The sequence below is a fragment of the Pantherophis guttatus genome, chromosome 7 (genome assembly GCF_059756535.1).
Source record: "Pantherophis guttatus breed Tessera chromosome 7, ASM5975653v1, whole genome shotgun sequence".
Lineage (NCBI taxonomy): Eukaryota > Metazoa > Chordata > Lepidosauria > Squamata > Colubridae > Pantherophis > Pantherophis guttatus.
Window position 1 is genome coordinate 33,120,160 of NC_142069.1, and position 25,161 is coordinate 33,145,320.

General features: G+C 42.4%; 1 protein-coding gene across 7 annotated transcripts in view; it reads right to left on the reverse strand.

The window, feature by feature from the left end:
* TCF20 (transcription factor 20) overlaps window positions 1-25,161 on the reverse strand; it is a 187,060-nt gene that overhangs the window by 137,865 nt on the left and 24,034 nt on the right. Inside the window, exon 2 of one of the 7 annotated variants that reach the window (XM_034403311.3) lies at window positions 793-877. The exons of the other annotated variants lie outside the window; for them this stretch is intronic. The gene's annotated coding sequence lies outside the window, so the exon portion shown is untranslated. The remainder of the gene's footprint in view (window positions 1-792; window positions 878-25,161) is intronic. 7 annotated transcript variants of the gene reach the window in all.

The following is a 25,161-nucleotide window of genomic DNA, read 5'->3' on the forward strand; positions in this document are numbered from 1 at the left end:
CATACTTCGGGGGCTTTTTCCTGTCCTGATTCCAGTACTATCATGTTGCTTTTTCTCCTTGGGAATTTAGTGCTGTTTGTCCATATAACAATTCCAAATTATTTACATTATTGCATCATGCTGTTCTGAGTAAATCATATTTCAGCAGGGCCAAAGACTTATTTAATTCAGAACTGTTTCTGTCTCAGCTGCTTTAATCCAAATGGGGATGCAGCCTGTTTGAAAAGTCCCACCCACAGTGCACTGTTTTCAGAATCTCTGCAGGGAACTCTGGGATAAGTGCCCAGAAAGTCTGTAAATGGAATCTAAAATTACTTTAAAATAAGACAATCCAAATGTGAATGCAGAGCAAGCCCCTAACAGTTTTCACCACACCATCTGCATTCAAGATGTGGCTACACAGCTAGCTGAATTTTCTAGGGTTACCCAACCTCTTATAACTTATCCACATATACACTGAATCACAGGTTATTTGGACTGACTTGCATAATTTCAGACAATATCATGAGGTGTACAGTTAATGATGAAAAAGAAGGAAAGGAAATGGAACTAGTTAACTATTTTTTAAAATTTATATCCCTCATTATTAGCAATAGGGCATTCAAGGCAGCTCATAAGAGAAAATAAAAATATAGCAAATACCTAACTGGAACAATATTTTAACAGACGATCTTAGTGTCTTAAATTATTGTATTTATGTACAGTATTTGGACTCTCATAATATTGTATATATAGGGTGAATAGTTATCAATTAGTATTGCTCCACAATAGTTAATGTATATAGTGACATACCTATAAAGCTAGTTACAATCCAGAAGCTCACAGTTCAGAAAGTTTAAGATTATTGCAGAAGCCTTGGTTTCAGACAGTGTCATTCCTGCAAATATGTCAAGGTCAAGAGTAAGGGTACAATTTGTTCATTATTTGGATTTCAGTTTCAATATAATGCAACAAAAAACATTTAAAAATCAAACTATTTTGAATAAGAAACATTCATTTCAGTTTCACAAATTTTTAGGAAAACAAAAGTACTATCCTGGATTTTTTAAAAATGCTATTGACTGGAGCCACTGAAACAATTTTTGACAATTATCTTAAAAAGGGTATTAACTTCACTCCTCTATCCATCCACTCAGCTTTCAGAATGAATATACAGTATGTATGTATATATCTCTGTGTACTTCTACTATCTCTGTGATTAACTCAGCTTTTCATTAGTCAAATGTCAAGTTTCATTAAGCAGTAAGTAAAAAAAAAACAACCTGTCATGTTCACTAAATAAATAAAAATTTCTATACAACAAATGATTGCCATTAAAATCCCCATTAGTGTCACAAGGAGAAGCCATGGTTGATGTACTCAAACTAAGAACACTGAAATTTTTTTGTTGCAAACTCTTCAAGTCTTGAGATCCCAGCCACACTAGATTCCAAAAGAAGAAAGGATGGGACAAATCAAGTTAGAAATTTGATTGCCTTGAGAAGGGAACAATCACCAGAAGTTGAAAGCTGAAAGCAACTTGAAATAAGACTAATTTTACATATCACAATTAATGAACAACTTCAAGAGAATATTCCGTCAGACCAAAACTAGAACTACATAACATTTCCAAGTAGAAATATATGTTGAAAACCAGAAACTGAAAATTATGCAGCTGAGAGCAGAATTTGATGTTTTACATCAGGACCAGGAACATCTAAGAAGAGACACACCCAAGAATTCCAAACAAATCACTATTTGGAAAAACAATTCTAAATGAGATCATATAGTGATTGGCAACAAAAACTGAATAGCAGATTGTGGAAGATCTGAAGTCATCAAGATATCACTTTGTTACTCTGGACTGAGTATCTTAGCTTCTATAGCTATACAAAAATATTATATGATTTGTGATTTATAATAACAGAATTTATGAAAAATTTAGCTTCAGTGGCAATAGTCAGTGAGCATATTTTAGAATTTATTGAAACTGATACAGTAGCTGGAGTAACAAATGTGATTTTTTCAAATGCTAGTAAGTATATGTTAATTGCTATAGCTGACATGAGAAGTCAGGGTCAATATGAAAGAAAAAACAGGAATGCAAACATCTGTGTATTTTTCTTTGCCCCAGCTAATCAATTGCAATTTTGAAGCAAATCTGGAAACATCATCTCTATCACAGACACCACTACGTACCACATGATGCAAAGTTAAATGGAGATAATATAGCCTATCAAGCATCAAATAGGAAAGATACTTAATATCATTTTTTAAAATTTATATAGTTGTCAATTCACATGTACTGTAGTTACACTGGGCAGCTTACAACATTTAAATTACATAGTCCTAAAACATAATGCTTTGACAAGAACTACTTGTGGGAGAAAAATGGCACAAGGAAATGCAATCACCAGAAATACCCACCAACTTCACATTTTAATGTGGCTTAATGTTCTGACATGACATACTTACTGAACTAAATGTGGTAAACAAAAGGTTCCCAAATGTTAATCTTGAGCAATGAACAGCAGAACAAGGCAGTCGTATCTGTTAGATTACCCAACACCTAATGGAGTTGCAGAGTTACAAGGTGTAGTGGGAGTTTTCTTACACCGTATTGTGCATCCCCCATCCCATGCCCATCAACTCTTAGGCAGGCTTCTTTTAAACACAGTTTTAGAACTCTTAATTAATAAAGAATGTAATTAAAATAGCTGCCAAGCAGCCATTATTCCTAAAAATAGCAGCTAACCTAACAACTGACATAGGACTGGGATATTTGCAGGACTGCCTTCTCCCAAGAATATCTGCCTGACCCACCTGCTTCAACAGGAAGGGTATGCTCCAAGTTCCACTTTTAAATATTGCTCTCTTATGGAACCTAACAAGGGGAGCTTCCTCTATTTTCTGGAACCCTATTTTCTATCTGCCCGTCCACAACACACCACCCTCAACTTTGCCTGCCATTAGAAAAGCTATTAAGGCCTGGCTTTTTCCTCAGGTGTTTGGGTCAAGTTGGGTGGATTCTTGTTTTGGTTGTCTATCTCATTTGGTCATCCTTTTATATGTTACATATTAGGTTGAGTTTTTTAAAGATTGAATTGTTATTTTTGTTCATTTACTGTCACATTGAGTTGGGTGGTCATGTAAATCAACAACATAAATAAATAAATGCACAATGCATAAGATCAATGTTTGCATCTCTTTCTTCTTCCCATGTAGCACAATAGATTAAGGGCATTATATTTTCAGACTGGTAGGAAGAGTGGATAGTTATGGGTTTTTGTGATAACTGATCGGTTTGTTCTCCAGAGGTTTTTCTCTGACTTGAGAAATCAAGCCCTTACTGATTCTTAAGATCGAATAGCTGATCTGGCTCCATTGCTGTTATTATTAATTCTATAAAAACAGAAGAGCCTCCTGATCCAGATAGTCATACATACAGTGGGGCAAAAAAGTATTTAGTCAGCCACCAATTGTGCAAATTCTTCCACTTAAAAAGATGAGAGAGGACTGTAATTGACATCATAGGTAGACCTCAACTATGAGAGACAAAATGAGAAAACAAATCCAGACAATCACATTGTCCGATTTGGAAAGAATTTATTTGCAAATTATGGTGGAAAATAATATTTGGTCACCTACAAACAAGCAAGATTTCTGGCTCTCACAGACCTGTAACTTCTTTTTTAAGAGGCTCCTCTGTCCTCCACTCATTACCTGTATTAATGGCACCTGTTTGAACTTGTTATCAGTATAAAAGACACCTGTCCACAACCTCAAACAGCCACACTCCAAACTCCACTATGGTGAAGACCAAAGAGTTGTCGAAGGACACCAGAAACAAAATTGTAGACCTGCACCAGGCTGGGAAGACTGAATCTGCAATAGGCAAGCAGCTTGGTGTGAAGAAATCAACAATCAGCAATAATTAGAAAATGGAAGACATACAAGACCACTGATAATCTCCCTCAATCTGGGGCTCCACGCAAGATCTCACCCTGTGGGGTCAAAATGATCACAAGAAGCAAAAATCCTAGAACCACACGGGGGGACCTAGTGAATAACCTGCAGAGAGCTGGGACCAACATAACAAAGGCTACCATCAGTAACACACTACGCCGCCAGGGACTCAGATCCTGCAGTGCCAGACATGTCCCCTTGCTTAAGCCAGTACATGTCTGGGCCCATCTGAAGTTTGCTAGAGAGCATTTGGATGATCCAGAAGAGGATTGGGAGAATGTCATATGGTCAGATGAAACCAAAGTAGAACTGTTTGGTAGAAACACAACTCGTCGTGTTTGGAGGAGAGAGAATGCTGAGTTGCATCCAAAGAACACCATACCTACTGTGAAGTATGGGGGTGGCAACATCATGCTTTGGGGCTGTTTCTCTGCAAAGGGACCAGGACGACTGATCTGTGTACAGGGAAGAATGAATGGGGCAATGTATCGTGAGATTTTGAGTGCAAACCTCCTTCCATCAGCAAGGGCATTGAAGATGAAATATGGCTGGGTCTTTCAGCATGACAATGATCCCAAACACACCACCCGGGCAACGAAGGAGTAGCTTCATAAGAAGCATTTCAAGGTCCTAGAGTGGCCTAGCCAGTCTCCAGATTTCAACCCCATAGAAAACCTTTGGAGGGAGTTGAAAGTCCGTGTTGCCCAGCGACAGCCCCAAAACATCACTGCTCTAGAGGAGATTTGCATGGAGGAATGGGTCAACATACCAGCAACAGTGTTTGCCAACCTTGTGAAGACTTCAGAAAACGTTTGACCTCTGTCATTGCCAACAATGGATATATAACAAAGTATTAAGATGAACTTTTGATATTGACCAAATACTTATTTTCCACCATAATTTGCAAATAAATTCTTTCCAAATCAGACAATGTGATTGTCTGGATTTGTTTTCTCATTTTGTCTCTCATAGTTGAGGTCTACCTATGATGTCAATTACAGGCCTCTCTCATCTTTTTAAGTGGGAGAATTTGCACAATTGGTGGCTGACTAAATACTTTTTGCCCCACTGTATATTTTTTTCCTGTTCTTTTGAAGATACATGATGCTTCCGTGAGGCTGGTATACCAATAATATAAGAGCCAGTAAAGGCTTAGTAGAGTGTACAATTGGTTTCTTTCCTAAACATGGATACTAAAATTTTGACATCTTCTGCATGGAGATTGCAGGCTGCATTCTGACAATAGATTCTTAATACTCTTGAAATATGAGAAGGCACCTCTGAAATCACTGAAAATATGTATCAGTATGCCACAGGATTCACTAAGGTAAAAAATATTAAGAAGTGCTACAAAATAAGAGAAACAACTAAAATATATTGCTGTGTCTATATCTAACTCTTGACAATTCAGTTCTGTTCCTGTTATCGTGGGTCAAATTAGATTGTGCAGCATTAGAAAAAAAGTAAAAAAGGAACAAGTTTTTCCAAATTCAAGCTAGGAATTAGTCTTTCTGAAAATATTCATTATTGGACAGCATGCACCCGTGGATACCTTGCTATTCTCTTTTGCAATTATAGTCCCCCCCCTGCCCCCCGATGGCTCCAGCTTCAGGCCAATACAAGTCAGCCTCTGCTGCTTCCAAAATGGTGCCTGCTTCTGGGAGGGCACCATATGGGCTCCGGAAAGGAAGGCTGAAAGGAATGCCAAAGGCGATCTCCGAGATTTAAAGCTCAAATAAAAAAGCTTGACCTTTAAGAGAAGCCTGGAAACAGATCTGTTACAAGTAATGAGCTCCTATCATGGCTTTTTGTTTGATGTTTGATTGCTTCATGGGTGCCTAAATTTTTATAATTCCCACAGTAGTAGTAAATTATTGTTCATTGTAATTTTTTAACTTGCATTGTAAAAAGAGAATGCAGGGAATGTAGAAGAACGTAGAAGAGAATTCAGAGGACTTTCAGGTAGGAGCAGAATATAAACCTTAATAAACAAGCGTTCTGCTTATTTTGAGACATGTTACTAGAATTCTGAAGGCAAAATGATTTACAGAAGATTCACAGTTCCTCCATTATTATAGCTGTTATAATGTAATTATAACTATGTTTCACCAGAGTTTATTCTGTATGGATTTAAGTCTTTAAATATTATAAACAATTAAAAAAAACACAAAACACCCATGTCTAGGTATTGTACTAAGTGGTGGCCATATCTTCATGTCAGGGCAACAAATTTTGAAGTGCAAGTATTAGTAACATGAAGAACTTGCTTTTGAAACCAGTTGCTCTTTTGCTCTTTTTAAAATGTTGCTATGCTGTTACTATGACCAAACAGGAAGAAATAGTGCAGGGAACATGAGAAATGTCACTTCTTGGAGCAACATGTAGTCTATTAATGTCTTAGTAACAAGAAATGCATAAGCAGAAAAACCTAAGTGTTAAAAAAAAACCCACTTCTTGACTGCCCCAGTTTCTTTAAAGTGCTGTTAGAATGGATAGACAGATACAATAACAATTACAGTTTCTGCTCCAAAGAGTGATTTTCTTCATTGCCTCAAGGAGCCAAACAATTCAATCGCATATCAATACGCATCTTTGTATATCTTTGTATGTTACTGCATTGATTGTTCAGTGAACATATATACAAAAAACTGTTTTCACACTAATCAACCAGATAAGTTTTTCAAATGTATAAAATAGAAAATCCTTAAGACTGTAGTTTGATAAAATAAAGGGAAGGCAGAACAAGCATTTTTCACTGACAACATATACCAAATAATAGATTGTGCCTATATTAGTGATTTTGAAATTAAACAAAATCTATATAAATACCTAGTATTTTTTTTACAATTCCCCCTCAAAAGAAGAAAATAGCTGCTCAGTGGTTTTTTATTTACACAATGACATTGTATCTTCCAATATTCAACCTGCTCCTGTCATTCTAAAATCCTGCAGAGTTGAAAATATGCACAACTGCAGGAGAATAATGTCCATAATAGTCACTACTTTCTCCGGAACTTATAGGAGTCTGTAATGGAAAACAATATTTAGGCCATATTCAAACATCTGTAGTCAGAATGGAAGTCAGTTTGGGTGAGAGCCTTTCACATCTAAATCGTGAACAAGATAACATGAAATTCATGAATAAATGCAACTGTTTATTATTTGTATTTTTCAGTATTTTATTTCACTCTCCTTGTTAAAGTGAGGGGATACCTTCCTCCATACACTCTTGTACTGCTTCAATCATTACGCTCTTCCATTACTGGCAAAGCAGTTTCACATATTCAAAATGGCTGACAAAAAAAATTCTCAAAGAAAGCACAGCATAAAAGCAGCAATTTACTGCAAGAAATTACATAGTGCACAGGATGGACCAGCTAAAGTATTTTTGATAAATTCTATCAGTCTTCAGTTGTGGCTCATCAGCAAGATGATTCTTTTATCTTGAAATCACTTTTTGCCGCTCTCTTTTAGCATAATGCATGAAAAGCTGCACTAATTCAGATTTATTCTGTCTCCCTATTTAATGTCTTTTAAGCAACATAAAGCACGTTCGGAAATAAAAATTGATGCATGACTAATGCACACCACTGGTATGCTGGCACAAATCTGACAATCTAGCAAAGCTACCTACTACATTTGGCTTTTATTTCTATGCACCCACACCAATTACCTCCCAAAAGCTTTTTGGAGAACAGGCATTTCAGCTTGCAATCAATTTTTTAGGGTATCTAGTACTTCCTTCTTTAGTTCACTATGAATATATGCAGATCTCTTTACAAAAAAACCCATTGGGATCATCTGAACAAATAATCAACCTGCAGATTGAAAAGTCAGGGTCTTTATTTTTTTAGTCCCTCAAATATCACTGTTTTTCCTTGTTGCTTATAGCAAGGGTGGAATATATGGATAAGCTGAATGATGTATGGGTCTTTGCAGTTTCCAGAAACATCCTATTCCATGTTTTAAAGCCCCATTCCCACATTGATTTTTTTCCACTTCAAACATTCAAAATTACAGGATTTGAATATAGAAATTAGGATCTTTAGAGTATAAAAGCTATATTGTTCAAGAACAAAAAGTGCAGCATTCCCATGTTGCTGTATAACATGTGCACGCATAAGCACACACACAGCGTATATAAAAATGGGATTTATATGCCATCCCAATCAAATGACTATAATAATGCCAATATAAAACTATTCCATAAAATACATTAAAAACCAACAATATAATATAAACTGTGGATCTGTTTCACAAGGGGAGTGTAACTGCTATTGTTGAAATATATTCATCAGTATTCAACTGGGGATGGCAATCTATGTATATGGCTTTTTTCTTCTTTTTGTACACATTTTATCTTGTCCTCTTTTTCTTGTTTTCTTTTGGAGTTTATATTTTAACTTTGGAAATTAATTTTTTTTTAAAAACCACCAATAAATTAAAGTGGAACGCCCATCCTACACAGCAAGGCATCAAAAAACCCAAATAAAAGTAAGTCTTTCAAATGATTTCCAGAAAACCATACCTCCAGAAATAGTATATTTCACTATTCAGTATATTTCAATCTAGATATTAGCATTGAGAAAGCCTGTATACATTGACCTACAATTCCTATAGTATGGCCATATAAAAACCTGGAAGACATAACATCATGAACAATCATTTTACAACAGTTCAAAGTTATGATGGTGTTTAAAAAAGTAACTTACAGCTATTCCCAAAGTTATGACTTTCACACAACTCCCCATCACATGACATATGTGTAGCCATTTTATATTGTCTATTCTTTTCTTAGCTTTTAGGCTTGCTAGTAAAGGAATTTAGTATTACTTCAATTTGATATGTTCCTAATAAATAGACTTTAATGGAAAATGGATGCCTTGGATTTTATTTCATGGCACATGTTACTTGGAAGCTTGACATTGTGATTACAACCTTTCTAGCTGGCTTCCAACAAGCAGTCAATGGGGGAAGCCAGATTCACTTAATGACCATGTGATTCACTTAACAACCTCCGTAAAAATGGTTGTAAAATTGAGTCTAGTCACATGATCATTCGTTTAACAACCACATCGCTTAACAACCCAAATTCTGATTCCAATTGTGGTCATACATTGAGAGCTACCTGTACATAACTGATGGAATTGAAGTCTTTGTCACATTTCCCCAAGGATCACTGCCCAGATAGGTTACAAAGCCTGGCAGCACTAGCAAAACACTATCAGTTGGATCCAATTAACTCTTCTAGTTTCTATGAATTAGAACAGCATTTGTAACAGAGGACTGAATGTGGTACTAAAGTAGTTGGCATGTTTGACTAATTTGAGATTTCTGTTTTCAGATACTCTCTGTGTACAGAGAACATAACTCAGGCTTTCAGAAGACTGGTAAGCCTGTGCTCAGAAATAGTCCAAATAACAAGTTCTTCTGTAAAGAATCTGTGACCTGTCACTTGGGCAACTTGAAGGTGATCAAAACATCTGTTCATGGTATCCATTGACTCTTCTCCAAGCAAACCCCAACAAGCAGGTCTTCTATTGACAGTAATTGGCAGTAGAAGAAGTGTTCCACTTCTCTCTTTTTCTTTCTCTTACTCTCTCTCTCCTTATCTCATTTCTTATATAGAAAGAACCACTATTCTGCTTCAGTTCTTCTACAGTTTTTTAAAGTAGATATACTTTAAAATACTGTCAAGAGTTCTATAATGATTAAGTATATTGGACTAGGGCCACAAAGATTCAAGTCTAAATCCATACTCAATTATGGATTTTTTTCCCCTATAATTCTAATTACAGGAAATTCTATAATTTCCTATCATTTCTAAGCCTCATCTACTGTATCTCTCAAAATGGTTACGGCAACAAAACAAGAACGGACGTTGTCTTACCTGAACGTCCATTTTCTGGGCACTGTGGATATACTCCATAGATGGCTTAATCCTCTTCTCTGACAGCAACTGAGAGAACTTTTAACTTGATTCAATACGGCTCTCTGTGCTCTAGCCACGCCCCCCGCTCCTATCTCCCCAGTCTTGAACGAAGGCGCAGCACAGCAAAGGAACTTTATTCATCAACAACAGACAACCAGAACAAATAAACCATGGAGCAGGAAGCCCAACAAGAGGAAGGAAGGGAGGGAATGGAGTGTATCCGTAGCGCCCAGAAAATGGACGTTCAGGTAAGACAACGTCAGTTTTCCAGTGCGCTGCATCTACACTCCATAGATGGGACATACCCAAGCTTAATCCACAGGGCCGGGTGGCTGACTGCTCCCAACCGAAGGCCCAGAAATAACACTTTGCAAAAACCTTCGCCCGAAAGACGCATCAGCCGAAGCGTAAGCGTCAATTTTATAGTGTCGTATAAAGGACGACAACGAGGTCCAGGTGGCTGCCCGACATATGTCCAACACTGAAGCCTACGTCGCCCAGGCTGCCGAGGTGGCGGCACCCCGCGTGGAATGAGGCAAAATCCTAGCTGAGGCTGGTCGTGCCTGGTGTTCATAAGCGGAAGCGATACAGACTTTAACCCACCGACCCACCGTGGCCGACGAGACCTTCTGGCCCATGGAGGCCGGGTTGAATGAGAGAAGCAGGGCCTTTGTCTTCCGGAATGATGCAGTCCGGTGAATATAGCGACGCAAAGCCCTGCGAACATCCAGGGTGTGCCAGAGGGCTTCACGATGGTGTCGTGGAGAAGAGCAGAAGTCTGGCAGGATAATCTCCTGCGCGCGGTAAAACCACAAGTTAACTTTGGGTGTAAACGCCGGATCTAAACGAAGCACCACGGTATTAGGATGAAAAATGCACAAGTCCTTCCTGACAGATAATGCAGCAAGCTCGGAAACCCTTTGGGCCGACGTGATCACCAGAAGGAAGGCAACCTTAAACGAAAGAAACTTGAGAGAAATCGAACCAAGGGGCTCAAACGGTGGAACAGTGAGCGCCTGTAAAACTAACGGCAAGTCCCAAGAAGGGTACCGATGTACCACGGAAGGGCGTAAGTTCATGGCCCCATGAAGAAACCCTCGGACCCAGGGGTGATGAGCCAAGGATTGGTAAGGAGGAAATGAGATCACCGTGGAGAGGGCCGCTATCTGACGACGTAGGGTAGCCAGAGCCAGCCCCTTGTCCAAACCGGACTGAAGAAAATCAAGGACGTCCTGAATAGAAGCTGACGTCGGATCCACGTGGTGGACAGCGGACCAGCGACAAAAGGCCTTCCAAGAAGCCTCATAAATCCGTGTTGTGGATTTATGAGGCTTCCTCAGGATGACCAGTTCAAATGCCAGACGGCCAACTGGAGCCATTGAGGCTCTGGATGGCAGATGGCCCCCTGGCACAGGGCGATCCGATGGGGCGGGATCACCCACGGACTGGTCACTGAGAGCTCCACAAGGTCAGCAAACCAGGGCCAGCGCAGCCAGTTGGGCGCCACCAGCAACACCTCAGCCTTTTCCACGATTATCTTCCTGATCACCTGTTGCAGCAACGTGATCGGAGGAAAGGCGTACAACAGTCCGGTCGGCCAACAACACTGCAGGGTGTCCGAGTCCTCTGCCAATGGTGTCGGATAGCGGGAGATGAAATGAGGGAGTTGAGCATTGGCGGGAGTGGCAAAGAGGTCGACCACCGGCTCCCCGAAGCGGAGGGATAGTTCCTGAAACAGCCGCGGATGTAGTTGCCACTCGGCAGGGTTGATCAGCTCCCTGCTGAGCCAGTCCGCCTGAGTGTTGGCCGTCTCGGAGATATGGTCCGCACAAATCGACAGAAGGTGTCACTCCGCCCAACTGAACAGTCTCTCCGACTCAAGCATCAGAGCACGTGACCTTGTCCCCCCTTCCCGGTTCACATGCACTTTGGCCGACATGTTGTCCATGAGGACCAACACGTGACGCCCCTGAATCATAGACCGGAAGTGAAGGAGGGCTAGCCGAATTGCTCGAAGTTCGAGGAGATTGATGCTGAGGGTGCGCTCGGAATGAGTCCAGAGACCTTGAGCCACCTGGTTGGCTCCCGACCAGTTCGTTCTCACAGGGAGGGACTACTCAGAGTACCGTCAGTCAAATTATGCCGACTGGCGACTCCCAGGGGGAGGGCCTTCTCTGTGAGGGCTCCAACCCTTTGGAATGAACTGCCCCCGGAGATAAGGAATATCCCTGATCTCCGTGCTTTCCGCCGTGCCCTCAAGACCCTGATGTTTCAACAGGCGGGGCTACACATATGAACATGTGAATGATTTTTTTTTTTAATGTTATCTAATTCTGGGTTTTATTTAATTGACCAAACTAAGTAATAATTTTAATTAGCAATTTTATGATGTTTGTGTGTCTATATTTTTCTTGACTGTACACTGCCTTGAGTCCTACGGGAGAAAGGCGGTATAGAAATATAATAAATAAATAAATAAATAAATAAATAAATAAATAAATAAGGTGGGCCCCCTACCCGTGAAGGCTGGCATCGGTGGTGATCACTACCTGGTCCAGGCCCAGAAAGTGGCAGCCCCGCAGAATAGCCGAGGACTTCCACCAACGAAGTGACAGACAAACCTGGGGAGGCACTGGCACTTTCCTTGTCGAATTGGAGCACTCCTTTTGTTGAAACGGGAGGAGAAGCCATTGTAAGGGGCGAGAGTGCCTGCGCGCCCAGGGGACAATCTGGAAGCACGAGACAAGCTTTCCGAGCAGCTGCGAGAGAGTCAACAGTGGCACCGATCTCTGGGCCAGGACTTGGTCGAGCAAGGTCGTGATGTTCCGCACTCTCTCTGGTGACAAAAACACCTGTCCTCTCGCAGAATCTATCACGGAGCCGAGGTGAAGGATCGACGTGGACGGGATGAGATGGCTCTTGTCCAGGTTTATGGTGAACCCATGTGCCCGAAAGGCCGACTGTACCAGTTCCATGTCCCGAAATGCCTGGGTCTGGGAGGACGAGAGGACCAGAATATCGTCCAGATAGCATAGGGACCTCACCGGCACAGAACTGAGGGATGCGGCCACCACTGCGACCAGCTTGGTGAAAGTCCTGGGCGCTGAGGAAAGCCCGAATGGCATGGCACAGTATTGGTAGTGCCAGCCCGCAAACTCGAACCGCAGAAACTGGCGATGCAAGGGGTGGACGGGTACATGAAGATAAGCCTCGCGTAAGTCCACCGACTGCAGGAGATCCCCCTGGCATACCGAAGAGAGAATTGAACGAAGAGAGTGCATTTTGAAGCGGCGATAGCATACCGCCAGGTTCAATTTCTTCAAATTGAGGATCCCTCTGACACCCCCCGAGCTTTTGGACACCAGGAAAAGGATTGAGTAAAATCCGCCCCCAGTTGGTTCGGAGGAACCGGCTCTATTGCCTTGATGTCCAGAAGGTGCGCGATCTCCGCCAACATCAGCTGACGGCGCTCGGATGAAAGCGGTACTGGGCACCTGATGAAACGCCTCGGTGGCCGGCTCGTGAACTCGATCGATAGGCCCTCGGACACAGTGCGACGTACCCAAAGGTCGGGAGTCGACAACTCCCACTGGCGGTGAAAGGCCCGGAGATGACCGCCGACCGGGCCGGGCGCCGGTGAATCATTTGCCCCGCCGGAAGGGCTTGGAACCGGAGCAACGAAAGGGGCGTTTTGATGCTGCTTGTGGTCTGCCCCTGTCCCAAAAACCCTGTCTGTCAGAGAAACGGTCAGCAGAGCGGAACGACTGTCGATAATTGGAGGACCTGCCGGTCCCGGAGTAAGAACAAAAGGGCTGCCGGTGCGTGTATGGAGCAAAACGTCTGTCTTGTTTGCGGGAAGTTGATGGAAGGACTTTCCGCTTATCCTTGTCCTCAACAAGGACCGGATCCAAGGCAGCCCCAAATAAAGTAGGAGCCTTGTACGGTGCCGCCGCCAGCTTCCATTTCGTTTTGATGTCAGCCTTCCAAGGATGCAACCAGAAGATACGACGTGATGTGATGTATGCGGCAAGGGCTCATGAAGCAAATTTTACGGAATTCAGCAAGGCGTCCACCGAGTATTCCGTGGCTGCGATGATCTTGTTAACATCATGGTGTAAGCGGGTTTCCTCTGGAGGCAGACGTTCTTGCAGTTGTCAAAGCCAGATCAATGAGGCACGATTAAAGAACGATGTGGCCATGGCAGTTCTGATGGCCCAGGCCACGGCCTGATGAAACTTGCGGAAAGCCAGTTCCGCGTGCCTATCCTCCAACTTCAGGCCATCCAAAGGGTCCGCTGAGATCATCGACTGGGAAGTGAGGCCCGCCACCGGAGCATCCACAGATGGCAAGTCCAGCAACGTCTCCAGCTCAGGTGCAGAGCAGAACAATTTCTTGTCTAAATTGGGTTCCGTTGATGAACCTGGTTGGCCCCATAGCGCCTGCAAAACGTCAGTGAACAATTGGGGACACGGGATAAAGTCCTTTTCCAGTTTGGCTTGCTTGAACAAGGCATCATGTGGACTGGATTCGGGTTGGGAGGTGAGAGGTTGTGCCCCTACCAAGCCCAAATTAGTCAAACGCGCCTTGTGGAGAAGGGACTTAAACAAAGCCGGTCGAAACAAGCCCGTGAAGGCAGGAGAGTCAGGCAACAAGCCCTCGTCCTCGGAAAACTTGAGATCTTTGGGATAATCTTCATCATGTTCAGACTCCTCAGACGAGTCAGGCTCATGTCGAAGACGCAAACGGGATCTGCGCGGAACAGGAGCCGCAGGCGCTTCATGAGGAGACACTAGAGCCGGACCTTGAACGACAGTTTGCACTCCCGCCACCATGATGGAGGCTAAGGCCGTAGAGAGCATGGCCTGGAAGTCAAATTGTGAGCCTGTCAATGGCGGCACCACTGTCTGCAGCCCCGCCGCCGTAGGTGTAAAGGTGGCGGTGGGCAGATGTCAGCGAGGCTGATGAAAAGTGCCCAACCTGGCAGCCGAAACATCAGGCAGGGATGTGAAACTCCCTTAGGTAACGCCAAAGGAGCAGACGGGGCTGTTCCTGACATGGCCTGGTCGGCAACCGGAAGTGCCAGCTGAAACACTCCCGAGCCTTGGCCATCAGGTGCGGCCGCGGCTTGTTTGGCCTTTTCATATTGTCTCTCTAGGGCAGCGATTCTCAAGCTGGGGGTCGCGACCCCTTTGGGGGTTGAACGGCCATTTCACAGGGGTCGCCAAAGCCCTCTCTCGCCCCCCCATGCCTTCACTCACCCTCACTCTCTGCTCTGTTGGATCGCCGGCCATTTGTTTACCCCGCCCACTCCCAATCTATTGCTGCCTCCGGAGTCCCAGCTGATGGCTAGAGGAAAAAAAACTGTTTAAATTCTTGCCGCGGGGCTTCAAAGGGCCGCCCTATAGCCAGTGGTGCAGCCGAACCGTTTGTTAAATTGCTGGCTTGCCACGCCCCTCCGCACCACTATTTATTGCCAATAAACAGTGGTGGGCGAGGGGCGGGCGAGCCAGCAATTTAACAAATGGTTTGGTGTTTTTTTGTAATTTTATCGGCCCACGGAGCTTCAGCATAGGTTAATTAGTCCTGGATTAGATCGGCTCCCGACCCTCAGCTGATTTGCTCTCAGCTGTTTTGCTCAGGGCTCTGGTGCTTGCTTGCAAAGAGTGCTGATTTTTTTCCCCTAGCTATGCTGAAAAACGAATCTGAAAGTAAAGCAGTTTGCTGTTGCTGCAAAGCAGTTTGCTGTTGCTGCAAAGTTGGAAAATTAGGCAGGTAGATTTCTTTTCTTTTTCCTCACCAAAGAAGGTAGGTGCAAACAATGGGAAATTTAGGGCAAAAGAGGAGAGTTCAAGATTTTAAAACACAAAAGGAAAAAAAGCTCTATTTAACTAGGGAATTGTAATAATTGAGATACTATTAATTGTATATTGTGTTGAAAGCAGAAATGGTTAAGTTGTGGTTTGGAGAAATATATGGGGGAAATTGTTTGGTTTATTATTATTGGTAAATATAATTAATTGATTTGTAAGAAATTGGATTGCATGGAAATAATTGGAATATTCATGTTCATATTGATTAATATACAAAAAAGGTAGTTATATAACTAATTGATTTATATTAAAATGTTGAATTTATATTAAACAACTGTAATATTACATAATTAACCAATGTGAGGATGGATATAAAAATAGATGACAATGGGAAGGGGTATAATATAGAATAGAAGGGAAAAATTGAATTTGATTAAGATTAGAGATGAGGATGAAGGGTAATATTGGTTTTTTACAAAAATAGATGAATAAATATGGCAAAAAGGAAATATAGAAATTGTAAATTTAATTGAAATGACTAAACACTGTTTAAATTTATGAACCGGCCAAATACTCTGTTCAAAGAAAATACATTGTATGTTTGTATGTGTGTTTCTAATTATTGTTATTTATTCATATTTGTTCTCTTTTATTCTTTAAAGTTTAACAATTCATTCTTTATCTTAATATCTTTATATTTGTTTGGGGTTGGCTTTCTTCCCTTTCATCTTTTTTATTGTACAGCAATCTTTCTCCTCAAACCTACCACCTCTCTCTTTTCTTTCCTTCTTACTTTCTCTTCCTCCCCCTCTTCTTCTCCTCCCTACTTCCTCTTCCTTTCTCCTTCTCCTCCTCTCTTCCTCCCTCTCTTACCCTCACTCCTACTCTAATTTCCCTTCCCTTCCTTCATCCCTCTCTATTCCTGTATCCTTTTATGCATATGGACTACTCAGAGGGCTGAAAAAGTTATTTCTGACTGGTCCTCGCACTTTTGACCAGTCCTCGAACTTACGACTGTCCTCACATTTTACGTTTTTGCCCTATCTTGTCACCATGGTGAAGAGAAGCAGTTGTGAAATGAGTGACATGGTTGTTAAGAATGCTGCACGGGCATAAATGTGAGGATGGTCATAAGTGTGAGGACCAGTCAAAAGTGTGAGGATCTGTCAAAAATGACTTTTTTCAGCCCTCTGAGTAGTCCCTATACATATAGCCATGGCCACCCAGTCACATGACCTCCAAGCCACACCCACCCAGTCACATGACCTCCAAGCCATGCCCACAAAATAAGCCATGCCCACAGAACCGGTAGTAAAAAAATTTAGAACCCACCCCTGGTTGGGGGTCACCACAACATGAGGAACTGTATTAAAGGGTTGCGGCATTAGGAAGGTTGAGAACCACTGCTCTAGGGCCTTGTGCCGGCGGAGAGCGTGCTTGTTGGCTGAAGAAGACGCCTTGGAGTGGTGGGACTTGCGGCTGTCGGACACCGACCGTTTGCCCACATGCTTTTTGTGAGATTTGACGGATCTGACAGGACTAGCCTCCTGCTCAAGGTCCGATGAGAATGATGAATCCACCATAGTACCGGTTATGCCAAACACGCAGCCAAAGGAACTAGGTGGTTTTTTTTATTTTATTTTTTTTAAACAGGGCCGGTACTAAATGACACCTGGCGAGATGACAGCCCCCCCCAGGAGCAGTCACTGGTGTGAGAAAGGAGTTTATAAGGAGCGCACCTGGGCCACAGGCGCCAGAAAGAATTTAAAAGTCAATGGGAACCTGCGTTCCGCAGCAAGTGAGAAGGAACTGGGGGAGAGGCAGGGCATTGAGAGCCCGCAATCCTCTGAAACCCCCAAAGGTCCGTTTGGGGGCGCTCCAATTAGCGGTGGGAGGGACGGGTGACACCACGCTCCCGACTCCAAATGTCCCAGCAAGCGCTGCCTCAATGGAGTAACTCCGTCACAGTCAAAACAAAATGGCAGGCGCCAACGATGTAGATGGCAAAATGGCACCCATCCCCTAGATGCCTCACCACCGAGGAGCCAATGGCGGCGGAAACAGGTCTGCGGGCCCAAAGGCAGCTGCACAGCCTGTCCGCGAGCAGGCGACTCACACCAGTCCAACGCCCGCCGTTTAACCACTCCTGCCAAGCTTTAACTGATGACGACGCCCACAGAGCCCTGACGGGACAGCCGCTGAATGCCTGTGTTCAGAAGTACGGGCTGGCATGAGCCACGTGCAAAGACCCTGAGGCCGCCGCACTAACCGGAGAGCACTGACGAAAGGCAAACCAAGCGGTGGCAGGGGCACGACAGCGAACCGCCCAGCCCGCTGACCACTGGCGGCAATATTTCAACCGGATCCGCCCCAAAGGGTTGGAATCCGGGAGCTGGGAGCGCGTAGAGCGCTGAGGCTCAGAACGACCTGGCACCGCCAGGTGCGTTGCCGGCAATCCAGCTGACAGGCGGTAATTAAGGCAGCGAACTTCGCCTCTCCTCCGGAAAGAAAAATTTAATCAAAAATAAAAGAAACCTACTCACACTAATACACACTCCACAGAGCACAGAGCAAAAATTTTTCATCTCAGACTGGAGATAGGAGCGGGGGGGGGGGAGTGGCTAGAGCACAGAGGGCGGTATGGAATCAAGTTAAAAGTTCTCTCAGTTGCTGTCAGAGAAGAGGATCAAACCATCTATGGAGTGTAGACGCAGCGCACTGGAAAAGAGAGAGTGCTACATGTGCTAACTTGAGCTCTTGAAAAACCAGAACGTAAATGCTACCTCCTGTACATGTTTGACCATGATACTTAAAATTCTCAGTATTTCTGCTGCTCTCTAGATCTTGCCATAGTACTAAATTACGATATCACAAATTCCTCTTTGGAGGCAGGTCTTCTGCATTACCAAAATTGAGTAAACTTCTGATTGCATGCATGGTATAAATGCTGTTCTTGCCGCAGTGCAAATCTAAAGTAAGAGTTGGTTGATTATTTTGATAGATGAATGCTTCCATTTTGAAATCTTGTTTTTTTCTATTTTAAGCCATACAAATGGCTACATCCAGACCTGTTCAGGGAGTTGTCAAGGAATCTGGTCCTGGACCTCTTTGCCTGTCCATCAAACACTCAGCTACCAAGATTCTTTTCCAGATTCCCAACCCCGGGGATGGAGGGGGTCAATGCCCTCCACATCCCATGGCCCAGGGGGCTTCTATACGCCTTTCCCCCCACTTCCACTAATCCCGAAAGTGGTAAAAAAACTGATAGAGGAGAGGGCAGAGGTCCTTCTCCTGGCTCCACACTGGCCAAGATGCCAGTGGTATGCAGATCTGGTCAGCCTATCAATAACCAGACCATGGAGGATCCCTCAATACAGAATAGCGCTCAGTCAAGAGACTTGTCTCATCCAGATCCGCAGTGGTTCCACCTAACTGTATGGCACTTGAGCGGTCAGCAGCAAGTGTTCTAGTAAAGTCATACAAACATTGCAGGCCACCAGGAGACCTTCAACTAACAGAATCTACAATGCCACATGGAGAGCCTTCTGCAACTGGAGCTCCAAAGAGCATATTGAGCCTACAGTGGTATTGGTGACCCAAACCCTGGACTTTCTCCAGGAAGGCCTAGACAAGGGCCTGTCTCCCAACACTTTACTCAGGCAAGTGGCGGCCCTGGCATGTGGGAAGTTAGATTCCTTAGCCAGACATCTGCTGGTGTGCAGTTTCATCAGAGGCGCAACCAACCTAAAACCACCAGTGATATATAGATATTCCACTTGGGACCTATCAAAGGTACTTAGGCCACTCATGGCAGAGCCGTGATAGAGCCGAGGTTGCCTGCTAGTGCCGCTTGTGGCCAGACCCAGCCAGGAGAGCAGCCTGCTGACGAGTGGCTGGCTAGCGCTGTCCTGATGTGTCCCACCGCCGCGACAGCCTCGCTTGTTGTTGGACTCACCAGCTCTAATGGTTGCAGCTCCATGCCCCACCCCCCCACCCCCAGAGTCCCAGATCAGGACTCAACAAGGGGCCCTCAGCTGCGAGTTGCCTGGTGCCACAGTAGGGCTGGCAAAAGTGTGCAAGAAACACCTCCAGGTGCCCAGAGAAATAGAACGAGAGCCAACTCCCAATCAGCTCAGCTGATCTACAGCTGATCTACAGGCCGTGGTTAAGGGGTCCAGCACCATGAGGTGATCACGCTCACTGCCTCCTGCACCTCAAAAAAAATAAGACCTCCCCAAAAATGAGGCCAAGCGCTTATTTCAGGGGTCAAAAGAAAATAAGACCTGGTCTTATTTTTGGGGAAACATGGTCGTATAGTAGAACAGAAAAGATAAGACAAGATTACCAATCTCAGTCATACTTGTGCAACAGTAAATTCCCTTCCCTGCTAATGGGAAGGATAATACCAGTGAGTTGTGATAGATTTTGGCCAACAAGTCATAAGAACAACCAAAGGCTAAGCAAGTTTATGTTATTCTACACAGGCTAGGAAGAAAAATTTACATACTGTCTTGTCAACGAACATATTGTTGTACTGCCACATACTCCAGCTTTAAAAGTAATTCTGGAGAAATGATGGGTTTATCTCTACTTGATAAATTGGAAACATTATTTATATAATGGCAAGTTATATAAATTGAAAACCAGCATTTAATTTATTGAAGAAGATGCCATACTGAGGAACAAGCCACTCTTCTGCAAAAGTAATATGTTCAGTATATTTAGGATACCAGAATTCATTCAGGATTGTGCAAATTAGTCAGTATTATTATCCTCATAGGGCAGTAGCAATGGGATAGAAAAGCGAAGACTCAACCCAAATTCATGGCACAACCAAAATTTAAAGTAAGTTCTTTGTGGATCTTAATAACTCTTCACCAGGACATTTCAGAAACAGGTCTATAACAATTCACCTCAGCCAAATTGTCACAGCTAGCTCACCATGGCCAACTAGCCACAGCCAACTTGCCATGGAAAATTCACCACGGAACAACTCACCATGGCCAACTCACCATGGGAGAACTCATTGCAGGACAAGAGAAATGGTGGAATAGAATCATTAAAGAAGGGATGCAAAACAGAGACAAACTGAAATGTGAATTGCAAAAATTAAAATCATTTTTATTTATTTTAAATAATTAAACTGAATTGCTAAATTGCCCTGCAGCGAGTTGTCCCACGGCAACTTGGCCACGAGGAGTTGTCCTGCGATGAATTGGCCGTGGCAAGTTAGACGTGGCAAGTTGGCCATGGCGAGTTGGCCCATTCCATTCAGAAACATAGATATACCTATGTAGATTCTTGGAGCAGCATATAAACCCAAATAATACATTAAAAATGAGGTAACAGTAGTACTTCAGTAAATGCAACAGTTAAATTGGAGCTGAAAATGGTAAGAAAAGAACACAATTGCTAATTTAGCAAGTAATTTATAAGGCAAATGGAGAAGCATCCTTTCCAAATTACTAAATTGGCAATGCATTCATGCAAGAAAGTTGTTCAAAGCTGGCATTAAATATAGCAGTGGGGTTCATGAAGAAGAAAATCCAAGAAGAAGAAAAAGAAGAAATAAGAAAGTTTGTAAGCTGCCCTGAGCCATTGGATACGAGATGGGCGGTAAATAAATTTCACAATAATTAAATAAATAAACATGTAAGATGGATAGATGAACACTGAATATTTAACCTCAGAAACATGAAAAGTATAATTGGAAAAGGCAAGACAAGAAAATAATAAGGATTAATTAAGAGGGGAAAGAAAATGTATATGTGGAATGTAATTATAAAATGTAAGGAATAGATTAAAATTTAAAACATTAGGTTAGAATAGACATTTTTCCCCTTCCTTACAGCAAGTGTTTTTTCCCCTTCACTTTTTCCTGGATAATGGACATACTGTAAATATATGTTTGTCATAGTATGCATATACAGGTAGTCCACAACTTACGACCAGTGACTTTAGAAGTTAAGACTGCAGTGAAAAAAGTGACTTATGACTGTTTTTCACACTTATGACCACTGCAGCACCCCCAGTCACGTGATTAAAATTCATATGCTTGGCAACTGGTAGGCATTTTTGATGGTTGCAGTGTCCCAGAGTCATATGAACACATTTTGCAAACTTCTGACAAGCAAAGTCAGTGGGGAAGTGAGATTCATTTAACCGTTTACTAACATAACAACTGCAGTGAGTCACTTAACAACTGTGTCAAGAAAAGTCGTAAAATGGGACAAAACTCACTTAACAACTATCTTGCTAAGCAACCGAAATTTTGGGCTCAGTTGTGGCGATAATTCAAGTATTATATGAATAGTCAATAAGTGAATTTCTTAAAAATCCCAATAACCAATGAGGAACAACAAAGTGCAGTTAAATTGAGAAATTTATTATACCAAAAATATTTGAATCTTTGCTCTTTCTCCAGTTTGTGTCACTTCTTTGATATTCTGGATATTCTGGGTCTGCAAATTTTTTTTTTTTTTTTTAATTTGATTTATATGCCGCCCTTCTCCGGAGACTCAGGGCGGCTTACAATGCGTTAAGCAATAGCCTTAATTATTTTGTATATTTTATACAAAGTCAGCTTATTGCCCCCACAAACTGAGTCCTCATTTCACCTACCTTAGAAAGGATGGAAGGCTGAGTCAACCTTGAGCCTTGGAGAGATTCGAACCAGCAGAAATTGCAGGCAGCCTTGTTAATAACAGGGTGCACTAAACCACTGTACTATCAAGGCTCTTGAAATTTGTTCACAGTGTAGCAATGCTGGCTACTATTGACAAAAGCTCTCTGTCCTTTACAGAAATACTATGTATTAGAAGCAATATTTATCAGTTTTCTCCTCTATATGTGCTTTCATACAATTCTATATCCTTCCAGAACTTCATTCCACCTCTTGAACAGCACCTTTGTAATCTAGTCTTCTATAAAAGTTCTCAATATTCAAGTTCCAATTTGGTTAAATGGACTATAGAAACAGAAAGCCAGCTGCATGATAAAGTGAAAAGGTTTACTGTATGTTGAGTGCAATCCCCAATTTATATTCCTTTACCAGTTTGCTGTCAACTTAACTTCTTAGCATGCATCATTTGGAGCATGCCTAGCAAGTAGTAGTCACACAATGTATCAAGCACCAATATAAGAAAGAAGACAAAGAAAGCCCTATTAAGCATTTACTGTTTATATTGTACTGGACAGAGAATGAGCGATAAAGTTACAATGGGAACATCAAGTCAGTCCATGAAGGTAGTTCCTCAAAGTGTGTACATATAGTCCTCAACGTACGACCATAATTGAGCCCAAAGTTTTCATTGCTAAGCAAAAAAGTTGTTGTGAGTTGTGTCCATTTTACAACCTTTTGGCCATAATTGTTGTAAGAGCCCAAAGGAGAGGTCAAATGCATCATAAATCACAAGTCCCTGTGCACCTGCAAGAGATCTAATTCCAGCCCACCTTGAATGTCTTTTTATTCCCACTCATTTCCCTTGACCATTAGTAGGTTAGATTTTTGTAGAGACCTTAACCTTGCAATAAATCTTTATACCCATTTGAACTCCCTGAATCTCCTGATTTCCCTGGCATTTGATCATTGTTAAGCAAATCACTGAAGTTGTTAAGTGAATCATGCGAACCTGGCTTGCTCATTGGAAGCCAGCTTGGAAAATTTCAAATGGTGATCACATAACCCTACAACAGTGCAGCTGTCATAAATACATGCCAGTTGCCAAGTGTCCAGATTTTATAACGTGACCATGGGGATGCTGCAAATAGTCGTAAGTGTGAAAATCTGTCATAAGTCACTTTTTTTCAGTGCTGTTGTAACTTTGAATGGTCAGCAAACAAATGGTTGTAAATTGTATGTATTTATTTGAGTTATAGATAACCTAATCCAGTATGGCTAACCTTTTTGCCCTTGCGTGCCAAAAGCAGGGGAAGCACGGGGGGAGGTCACGCACATACGTGCCCACACCCATAATTCAATGCCCCCTGTCCCCCCGCACATGCATGTGCGACCCACACGTGCTCTGCCCACTTTTGGCACATGACGGCAAAAAGGTTACCGGTGGGCCCGGTAGGCCCGTTTTTCACACTCTCCAGGCTCCAGAGGCTTTCTTGGAGCCTGAGGAGGGTAAAAACTGCCTTCCTCACCCCTCCGGAAGCCAGAAACGGCCTGTTTCCCGACTTCTGGTGGGCTAGGAAGGCCCAAAAATCAGCTGGCCAGCACACGCATGCGCGCTGGAGCTGAACTAGGGCAACGCTCGTGTGCCCACAGATATGGCTCCGCGTGTCACCTGTGGCACACGTGCCATAGGTTTGCCATCACGGACCAACTCATATCTCACTCCAGAGACTCCAGGTTGTATATAAAATCAAAATACAATACAAGGAATAATGTAATAAAAAGCCATAAAACTGTAACCAATAATCAACATGTTGCTAGTTTGGTTATCCTGGTTAGGCCCATATATAAGAGACTGTAGGCTTTCTTGTAATAGTAATATTTATTTCTTTTCTTCCTCAGGAACACAATTAGACAAGCACTAATCTGGGAGGAGCAAGAACTTATATACAGAGAAGGCGGGGCTAATGGTAAGTACTAACCAATGGTAAGTGACACAATGACATCACACAATGACATATAAACAAGCACACATATTTACAGATATCAGGTTAGGTATTTTCATCTGTAACAAATCCCCCTCTAAAATACCTAACTAATGGTGGGTTATTAAGATTATATATGCACATCAAGTTTGGAAGTCAAATACATATGTTGTTTGGTTGGCAATGGCTTAGTGAGGATATCAGCAATTTGTTCACTAGTATTGCAATGGATAGCTTTAATAAATCCTATACTTGACAGTTGTCTTACATGTTTATATTTTATATCGATATGTCGAGATCGTTGACCTATTGCTTCGGAAGCTGATATATCAATTGCTGCCTTATTGTCCTCATTGATAATAATTGGATAAACAGGTTCATCCCACACATTGGTTAACAAGTCATCGAACCAAGTTAGATTGTTGACCGCTTTGGATAAACAAACATATTCGGCTTCCGCTGTGGAAGTGGCAATTAAATTCTGTTTGCCTGTGTACCAGTGCACCGCACAGCCATTTATAAGAAAAACATATCCAGAAGTACTTTTTCTGGTTTTTGAATCAGTAGCCCAATCAGCATCAGCGTAGCAGGTCAAAGTTGGTTTTTCAGAAATGAATGGTTCTAAGAATAAGCACATATCAATGCTAGACTTTAGATATTTTAGAATCCTCTTAATTCCTTCCCAGTGGTATGTGTTAGGATTGCTTACATGTCTTGACAACAAATTTACAGCAAGGGTGATATCAGGCCTGGTCCAATTAGATATGTATAATAAGGACCCAATAATTGATCGATATAACGTGTTATCCTTGAATGGTTCGTACTCATTATACACATTCCTATAAAAATCAGTTGACATAGGAGTATCAC